Source organism: Sorghum bicolor, chromosome 8, assembly GCF_000003195.3.
Source record: "Sorghum bicolor cultivar BTx623 chromosome 8, Sorghum_bicolor_NCBIv3, whole genome shotgun sequence".
NCBI lineage: Eukaryota > Viridiplantae > Streptophyta > Magnoliopsida > Poales > Poaceae > Sorghum > Sorghum bicolor.
The window spans coordinates 18,060,816-18,071,144 of NC_012877.2; the positions used below are offsets into that span (position 1 = coordinate 18,060,816).

The following is a 10,329-nucleotide window of genomic DNA, read 5'->3' on the forward strand; positions in this document are numbered from 1 at the left end:
GCTCAGCTTCTCGACGACGAGGAGCTGCCACTGAAAAGCGCGACGAGCCGCCTCAAAACGAAAAGGAGGTGTCAGTCCATCAACAGCCTCCCCCTCGAGGTAGAAAGACCGCCCTCGTTCTCCCTGTCGACAATCAGCGTCGACACGACGCGCGGCATGACATCGAAGAAAATCGACGCCGCCGCCACGGAGACGCGGAAGAGCGAGGTTACAGCGCACATCGCGGTGGGAGATACGACAGTGACGAGGACCGGGTGGCCCCCGAGCCACCGGGCCCACGGGTGTTCAGCAGGGCGATCCGCAGCACGCCCCTGCCCAGTCCATTCCGACCCCCGACCAGCATCGCGAATTACAATGGTGAGACCAAACCAGAGTTATGGCTGGCCGATTTTAGGCTGGCCTGTCAGCTAGGTGGCGCTCGAGGTGATGATCGAGCCATCATCAGACAACTACCCCTCTTCCTCTCCGACACCGCCCGTCGATGGCTCGAAGAACTTCCAGCAAATCAGATTCACGACTGGGTCGACTTGGTTAAAGTTTTCGAGGGTAATTTCAAAGGAACCTACATACGACCCGGGAACTCGTGGGACCTCAGCAAATGCAAGCAGAAGTCAGGAGAAACTCTTCGAGAGTATGCTCGACGCTTCTCAAAGCAGCGCACCGAGCTGCCACACATCCCTGACCATGACGTCATCCTGGCCTTTGTCTCTGGTACCACCAGTCGAGACTTAGTGCGGGAACTGGGCCGAAATCGCCCTCAGACCGTCGATGAGTTGATGGACGTAGTGGCAAACTACGCGGCAGGGGAGGAGGCAGTCGGCGCCTTCTTCAGCTGTGAAGGGGGGAAAGGCAAGCGGCCTGTCAATGAAGATGGAACCCCCAGTCGAGGGCTCAAGAAGAACAAGAAGAAGCAGAAAGTGCGGCAGTACAAGCAGGAGAACTTCGACGACGATCTCATCGCTGCCATGGAGCGGAAGAAGCCTAGAGGCCCCCAAGACGGAGGTATCTTCGACAAGATGCTCGAAGAGCCGTGCCCTTACCATAAGGGAGGCGCCAACCACAAGCTCAAGGACTGTCGAATGCTGAAAAGGCATTTCGACGGTCTAGGGTTCAAAAGTGATGAGCGTGACGACTCGAAGAAAGAGAAGGGCGGTGACAAAGAGGGCAACAAGGACGACGACGGCTTCCCCACCGTCCACGACTGCTACATGATCTATGGTGGGCCTTCGACACAGCTGACCACGAGGCAGCGCAAAAGGGAACGCCGTGAGGTCTTCGCGGCAAGAATGGCGGTGCCCCAATACCTCAACTGGTCGAGCACCCCCATTACTTTCGATCGAGAGGACCACCCCGACAAGGTAGTCGCCCCAGGCGTCTACCCGCTCGTCGTCGACCCTATCATCATCAACACCCGGCTCTCTAAGGTGCTAATGGACGGAGGCAGCAGCCTCAACATCATCTATCTCGAGACCCTCGACCTCCTCGGCATCGATAGGGGACGGCTCCAGCCAAGCGCCGGCGGTTTCCATGGCGTCGTGCCAGGAAAAAAGGCACTGCTAGTAGGTCGAATTGACCTACCGGTCTGCTTTGGCACGACGGCCAACTTTAGGAAGGAGACCCTCACCTTTGAGGTGGTCGGGTTCCGGGGCACGTACCAAGCCATCATCGGGCACCCGGGCTACGCCAAGTTCATGGCCATACCCAACTACACCTACTTGAAGCTGAAGATGCCTGGACCCAAAGGCGTAATCACCGTCAGCTCCTCCTTCGAGCACGCTTACAAGTGTGACGTCGAGTGCGTCGAGTACGGGGAGGCGGTCGAGAACTCCACCGAGCTCGTCGCAAAGCTCGAGGCCCTGGCCGCTGAGGCTCCAGAGCCCAAGCACCACGCGGGCAGCTTCGAGCCAGCGGAAGGAACCAAGAAGATCCCGCTCGACCCCAACAACTCCGATGGCAAGGTGCTGACGATCAGCGCTGACCTCGACCCCAAATAGGAAGCTGTGCTCGTCGACTTTCTCCGTGCGAACGCCGACATGTTTGCATGGAGTCCCTCGGACATGCCAGGCATACCGAGGGAAGTCGCCGAGCACTCCTTGGAGATTCGAGCCGGTTCCAAGCCAGTGAAGCAACGGTTGCGCCGATTCGACGAGGAGAAGCGCAAGATCATTGGCGAGGAGGTCCACAAGCTTTTGACGGCCGGATTCATCAAGGAGGTTCATCATCCCGACTGGTTAGCAAACCCTGTATTAGTTAAGAAAAAGAATGGGAAAATGAGGATGTGTGTCGATTATATAAGTCTAAATAAAGCATGTCCGAAAGTTCCTTTTCCATTACCACGCATTGACCAGATTGTCGATTCTACTACGGGATGTGAAACCCTTTCTTTCCACGATGCATATTCTGGTTATCATCAAATAAAGATGAAAGAGTCCGACCAGCTCGCGACCTCTTTCATCACACCTTTTGGGATGTATTGCTATGTGACCATGCCATTTGGGCTTCGAAACGCGGGAGCCACGTACCAACGTTGCATGCTCCACGTATTTGGCGAACACATAGGGTCGACGGTCGAGGCCTACGTCGACGACATTGTTGTCAAATCAAAGCAGCGAGGGGACCTGATCTAGGACCTCGAGATCACTTTTAGCTGCTTACGCACCAACCAGATCAAGCTCAATCCCGAGAAATGCGTTTTCGGCGTGCCTCGAGGCATGCTCTTGGGCTACATTGTTTCGCAGCGCGGCATCAAGGCTAACCCCGAGAAAGTCTCGGCCATCACAAGAATGGGGCCGATCCGGGACATCAAGGGTGTGCAAAGAGTTATGGGATGCCTGGCGGCTCTGAGCCGTTTCATCTCAAGACTAGGAGAAAAGGCGTTGCCGTTATATCGACTTCTGAGGAAGACCGAGCGCTTTTCTTGGACCCCGAGGCCGAGGAAGCGCTCGAAAAGCTGAAGAAGACGCTGACCTCAGCACCAGTCCTGGTCCCACCTCAACCTGCAGAACCGCTGCTCCTCTACGTGGCGTCGACGACCTAGGTCGTCAGCGCAGCAGTGGTGGTCGAAAGGCAGGAGGAGGGACATGCGCTACCAGTCCAGAGGCCGGTCTATTTCGTCAGCGAAGTGCTTTCGGAGACCAAGGCACGTTATCCCCAAATCCAGAAGCTGATCTACGCCGTAATCCTTGCCCGCCGTAAGCTGCAACACTACTTTCTCGGCCACCCCATCACGGTGGTCTCGTCCTTCCCCTTAGGCGAGATAATCCAGAGCAAGGAGGCCACGTGAAGAATAGCTAAATGGTCGGTCGAGCTCATGAGTGAGACGCTCACTTATGCGCCTCGCAAGGCTATCAAGTCACATGCCCTGGTAGACTTCGTCGCGGAGTGGACAGACTCCCAGCTTCTCCCGACTCAGGTCCAGGCGGAACTGTGGACGATGTATTTTGATGGGTCACTCATGAAAACAGGGCCCGGAGCCGGCCTGCTGTTCATCTCACCCTTGGGCGTCCATATGAGGTATGTTATCAGGATTCATTTTGCCGCATCTAACAATGTCGCGGAATACGAGGCCCTCGTCAACGGTCTCAAAATCACCATCGAGCTAGGAGTCCGACGCCTCGACGTCCGAGGTGACTCCCAACTCGTCATCGACCAGGTGATGAAGACTTCGAGCTGCCATGACCCGAAAATGGAGGCGTACTGCAAAGAAGTTCGTCGACTCGAGGACAAGTTCCATGGTCTCGAGCTCGTCCATGTCGCCCGACGCTACAACGAGGCAGCCGACGAGGTCGCCAAGATCGCATCGACTCGAGGCACGGTGCCACCTGATGCGTTCTCAAGAGATCTTCACGAGCCATCCGTCGACTTGGGCCCGAGGGCTGGCGTCGATGCCGCTCCCGCCCAGCCAACCGACACCGTCGATGCACTGCTGATGGCAGCAGATGTGATGGAGGTAGAGCAGCGACCTGGTCGACCGTTCGACTGGCGTACACCGTTCCTCGACTGCCTAATCCATTGCGAGCTGCCAGAAGATCGATCTGAGGCCCGCCGTATCGCTCGACGGGCCAAGTCATATGTGATTTATGGCGAAGGCAATGAGCTATACCGACGAAGCCCGACGGGGGTCTTGCAGCGTTGCATCACCGTAGAAGAAGGCCGAAAACTCCTCGAGGACATACACTTGGGGGCTTGCGGCCACCATGCTGCTCCACGGACCCTCGTAGGAAACGCCTTTCGACAAGGTTTCTACTGGCCAACGGCCGTGGTAGATGCCATCGAGCTCGTACGTTCATGTCATGGGTGCCAATTCTACGCCAAACAGACGCATCTGCCCACCCACGCTCTTCAGATGATCCCCATCACCTGGCCGTTTGCGGTATGGGGGCTTGATTTTGATGTGAACTAGGGTTCCTGATCTTCTGAAAGGTTCTGATAACTCTCGATTTGGTGGAGTCACGACACAATTCAATCCGGCTTCCGAACAACTCGGTCCTGAAACCCCGCAATCGCAGCACCACGTCTCCTCTGGTTATCGACCGTTGATGCACGGTCGACCTCGCCAAGAAGGCTGAGTCCTTTGCCTGCAAATCGAAGAACACAAGCAAGAACAAGAAAGAATGCAACCAAATTGCAGATGAATGATTAATCTCACGAGTTGGGGTCTCACAAACCGACGCGGCGGCGAAACTATTCTTGACAGAATAATCTAAGCAAAACCCAAAACCTAACGAGAGTGGCGACGGCTGGTAATAGAGGTCTAAGGGTCGTCGCCACCCCTGGACGCGCCCACCTAATGGGCTCAACGACGATACACGGCCCAACGGTGACGCAGCACTGGAACAGATTCTGGACGCTGACTTGTTTTGACGTTTCCCGATGACTCAGAAGGAATTTGGACCTCAAACCAATGCCATTGGTTTCCTTATGAAATTATCTTTCCAACCATGGGTGGATCGTCGAAAACGGAGTCCGGATGCGTCCTGGGCGTCCGTTTTACTCCTAGCTGGTCCTGGATCTGAAACAGGCTCGAAGTCGACTTGGTTTGGGCCTCCAGCTTGACTTGGGCGCCCTTGCTGGTCCTCCACGCCTCCAAGCCCTCCCTTATGCATCCCCTGGTCCTCTCCATGATTCCTAAGGCACAATATAATCATTAGGTAGCAATCTATTCTCAAAATCATATAAAGACTTGCTTACGAACGAGCTCACCTGTAAATTTAGTTGTCGCGCGCGAGCTCTTGTGATTGGACCTTGAAAATCCAGCGTAGGATCATCGTGTGCATCCGAAGGAGTGATGTCCTCATCATCCTCCCCCTCTTGAATTGGAGTCATCCTCGACTCAAGGTCATCTTCTTCTCCCAAATATGGCTTCAAATCTGAAATGTTGAAAGAAGGACTAACCCCGAACTCGGGTGGCAACTCAAGTTTGTATGCATTGTCATTTATTTTCTCAATAATTTTATAAGGACCAGCAGCTCTTGGCATTAATTTTGACTTACGCAGCTCTGGAAACCTATCTTTTCGCAAATGTAACCATACTAAATCACCCGGTTCAAGTTTAACCTCTTTTCTACCTTCACTACCAGCAATTCTATACTTTTCATTCATCTTTTCAATATTTTCTTTAGTGGTTGCATGCAACTTACGAATAAATTCAGCACGTGCACTAGCATCACTATGTGTTCTTTCATTGGTAGGTAAAGGCAAAAGATCAATGGGAGCACAGGGGTTAAAACCATACACTACCTGAAAAGGACTTACCTTCGTGGTAGAATGTGTTGCCCGATTGTAAGCAAACTCCACATGAGGCAAACATTCTTCCCACATCTTCAAATTTTTCTTCAAAACAGCTCTCAACATGGTGCCCAAAGTACGGTTCACTACCTCCGTTTGTCCATCGGTTTGTGGGTGACAAGTTGTTGAAAACAACAGTTTTGTACCCAACTTGTTCCATAGAGTACGCCAAAAGTAACTCAAGAATTTAGCATCGCGATCTGAAACAATAGTAGAAGGCATACCATGCAAGCGAACAATCTCTTTGAAAAAAAGGTCAGCAATATAAATGGCATCATCACTTTTATGACATGGTATAAAATGTGCCACTTGTTCCATAGAGTACGCCAAAAGTAACTCAAGAATTTAGCATCGCGATCTGAAACAATAGTAGAAGGCATACCATGCAAGCGAACAATCTCTTTGAAAAAAAGGTCAGCAATATAAATGGCATCATCACTTTTATGACATGGTATAAAATGTGCCATCTTAGAGAATCGATCCACAACAACAAAAATGCTATCCCTCCCCCTCTTAGTCCTAGGCAATCCCAAAACAAAGTCCATCGAAATATCTGCCCAAGGAATAGAAGGAACAGGAAGAGGCATATACAAACCATGTGGATTTAGGCGAGACTTAGCTTTTTGACATGTGGTGCAGCGTGCCACGAACCGCTCAACGTCTCTCCTCATCTGTGGCCAAAAGAAGTGTGTGGCCAAAATATCCACCGTCTTCTTAGCACCAAAATGGCCCATCAGTCCTCCTCCGTGCGCTTCCTGCAACAACAACAGACGAACGGAACCGACTGGAATGCACAGACGGTTAGCTCTAAACACAAATCCATCATTGATCACAAACTTGTTCCATGTACGACCCTCTTTACAATTCAGCAACACATCTTTAAAATCAGGATCAAACACATATTGTTCTTTTATTGATTCAAGCCCAAAAATTCTACAATCAAGTTGGGACAGTAAAGCATATCATCGTGACAAAGCATCAGCAATTATATTATCCTTTCCTTTCTTGTGTTTGATAATATAAGGAAAAGATTCAATAAACTCAACCCACTTAGCATGTCTACGATTTAGATTATTTTGAGATCGAAGATACTTAAGCGATTCATGATCTGAATGTATAACAAATTCCTTAGGCCACAAATAATGACGCCACGTCTCTAAAGAACGTACAAGTGCGTACAATTCCTTATCATACGTTGAGTAATTAAGAACAGGGCCATGCAATTTTTCGCTAAAGTATGCAACGGGCTTACCTTCTTGCATCAACACACCTCCAATGCCAACGCCACTAGCATCACATTCTAGCTCAAAAGTCTTACCAAAGTTTGGAAGTTGTAGCAATGGTGCGTGTGTAAGCTTGTCCTTCAAAGTGTCAAAGGACTCCTCTTGTGCCTTACCCCATTTGAACACCACACCTTTCTTTGTCAACTCGTGCAAGGGGGCAGCAATGGCGCTAAAATCCTTGACGAAGCGACGATAGAAACATGCAAGACCAAGAAAGCTTCGTACCTGTGTGATGGTTTGGGGAACCGGCCAGCTCTTTATGGCTTCAATTTTTAGCTCATCCACTTGAATTCCCTGTGGAGTAACAACATAGCCAAGAAAAGAGACTCGATCCGTGCAAAAGATGCACTTCTCAAGGTTACCAAATAAATGTGCATCACGTAAAGCATTAAAAACAGCACGTAAGTGATCCATATGTTCATCCAAAGACTTGCTATAAATCAATATATCATCAAAGTAAACCACCACAAATCGCCCAATAAAAGCTCTTAAAACTTCATTCATCAATCTCATGAAAGTACTAGGTGCATTAGTTAAACCAAAAGGCATTACTAACCACTCATATAATCCAAATTTAGTTTTGAAAGCTGTTTTCCATTCATCGCCAAGTTTCATTCTAATTTGGTGGTAGCCACTCGCAAGTCAACCTTTGTGAAAATTACAGAGCCACATAACTCATCAAGCATGTCATCAAGCCTAGGAATAGGATGACGATATCGAATAGTAATATTATTAATGGCTCTACAATCAACACACATACGCCATGAACCATCTTTCTTAGGAACCAAAATCACAGGAACGGCACAAGGACTAAGGCTTTCTCGTACATACCCACGGTCCAAAAGGTCTTGGACTTGTCGCTGAATTTCCTTAGTCTCCTCGGGGTTGGTTCGATAAGCAGCTCGGTTTGGCAATGTTGCTCCCGGGATCAAATCAATTTGATGCTCTATTCCTCTCATAGGTGGCAGCCCCGGGGGTATCTCAGCTGGAAAAACATCCTCATACTCCTGCAAAAGGTTAGTGACAACAGGAGGTATCGAGCCAACATTATCATCAAGCGAAAACAAGACTCGTTTGCAAGCCAAACTGTAGCAAATATCATCATCAGAAATTTCAGCAAGGTCACTTTTTATTGCAAGCATAACTGCACCCTTCAATTTAATTCCCTCGGCCTTAGAATTAGGTGTCGACTTATCATTTTTAGGTGGGTAAACAGAATTAACAACCTGCTGATTTTCAGATTTAACATCATGCAAACTAGCAGCTCGTTCTTTATCAGCCTGTACAATTTCAGCAGGGGTCATTGGTACCAAAGTAATTTTCTTTCCTTTATGAACAAAAGTGTATGTGTTACTTCTACCATGGTGTATAGCATCATTATCAAATTCCCAAGGACGACCCAATAAAAGTGAACAAGCTTCCATAGGTACTACATCACAATCAACAGAATCAACATAGGTACCAATGGAAAAAGAAACTCTGCAAGTTTTTGTTACCTTAGCCTTACCAGAATCATTCAACCACTGAATATGGTACGGATGGGGCTGTGGGCGCGTGGTCAAACCAAGCTTCTTGATCAAATCTGAACTCACCAAATTATTGCGGCTACCCCCATCAATGATGACACGTGCTCACCGGTTGTTGATGACAAGTACAATTTGGAAACATTCTGTGGCGTTGTAGCTTCTCAGGTTGTTGTACTTGTGCGCTGAGCACTCGCTGCACAATGACGCTCATGTAGGCTGATGTGTCCCCGCTACCAAAGACCTCGCCGTCTCCCTGAATAGGTTCTTCTTCTTCATCATCTTCAACGTTAGAGGTACTGATGTACCCATCTTCTGTAGCAATGTATGCCCGCTTACTTGGATAGTCTTTTTGCACATGTCCATATCCATGGCAGCGGTGGCACTGAATGCCAGAAGTGCGTCCCGTTGAGGCAATGGAGGATGCACTCTTCGAAGGTTCCTGCACAGAATTTTTACCTGACCCGGAAGGTTGGGAAGAAGGCGTCCGCTTGCTTGCTGGTAGAGGCGCCCGAAAAGAGGATGCCTTGGGAAGCCCGGAAGATGGCCCCATGCGCGGTGTGTATGAGGTACCACCCTTGCTCTTGCCCTGCTTTTCACGCCCCTGCAACTCCTTCTCTGCAAGCATAGCAAACTGAAACAACTGGTTGATAGTGTTAAATTCCTTATAATCAACTATGTCCTGAATTTCCTCCCTCAAACCTGCATAAAAACGAACAATCGAATCCTCGGGTCCCTCTACTATGCCACAACGCATCAAACCTTTTTGGAGCTCACCATAGTAATTCTGCACGGTTTTATCTCCCTGTTCTAAACGCATCAGTCTCTTACGTAGGTCTCTATGATATGATGGAGGCACAAATCTATCACGCATAGCAACCTTAAGTTCTTCCCAAGTTCTAGGTTGGCAATTATCTGCAACTAAACCAGTCCACCAAATGATAGCAAAATCTTTAAATTCACTAGTGGCTTGTCTAATGTGATGTTGCTCAGGCACAAGGTGGGCACTAAATTTTTGCTCTACTGTCATCTCCCAATCAAGGTATTCCTCAGCATCATAATGTCCCGAAAAGGAAGGTATTGTAAATTTAACCTTAGCATAAGGATCATCGGGAGCATGAGTACGATTACCTCGATGGCCACCCATACCTGTGGTGTTTGTGTGAAGACGATGACGTAATCTGTTTCTCATTGTCGCTGCTCGATCAATCTTACCATCGGCATCATATACCTCATCACCAGCGTCGCTGCCATCAATATCTTCTTCGGGTGGTGGCCTGGCTTCTAAGGCAGTTACCCTATCAGTTAGAGCAGACAGTCGTTTGTCCAATCTCTCAAGGGTGTTGCCGATCTTGAGGTCAATGAGTGCTGCAGTTACAGCCTTTGTTACTGTCTCGTTCATATCTTTCTGAGCATTGGTTAAAACCGATTGTAGTTGCTCTTGGCTGACACACTCTGAAAACTCTTTGGGTGAATTACCTTCTCCGTCGTCACCTGCCATTGTAGACACAAAACACAAGCAACAAACAGTGAAAATTATCCCTAATAACCCTACTACTCAGGTGGAGTGGTGCCTCAAAAATCACAGCAAATGGAACACCTTAACAAGTTCCGACCGGTTCTTACCAGCAAGGCACGGATACCTAGAAGACGTAGCGCTGAGATTACGGGGTCAAAACTTGTGTTGTCTAGAAGCAATATGTGGAGCTCTAGGAAGGCTTAAAATATAGTAGCAA

At 49.2% G+C, this 10,329-nt stretch overlaps 1 pseudogene; it reads right to left on the reverse strand.

Moving 5' to 3' along the window:
- Positions 6,307-10,094, reverse strand: LOC110437526 (annotated as a pseudogene).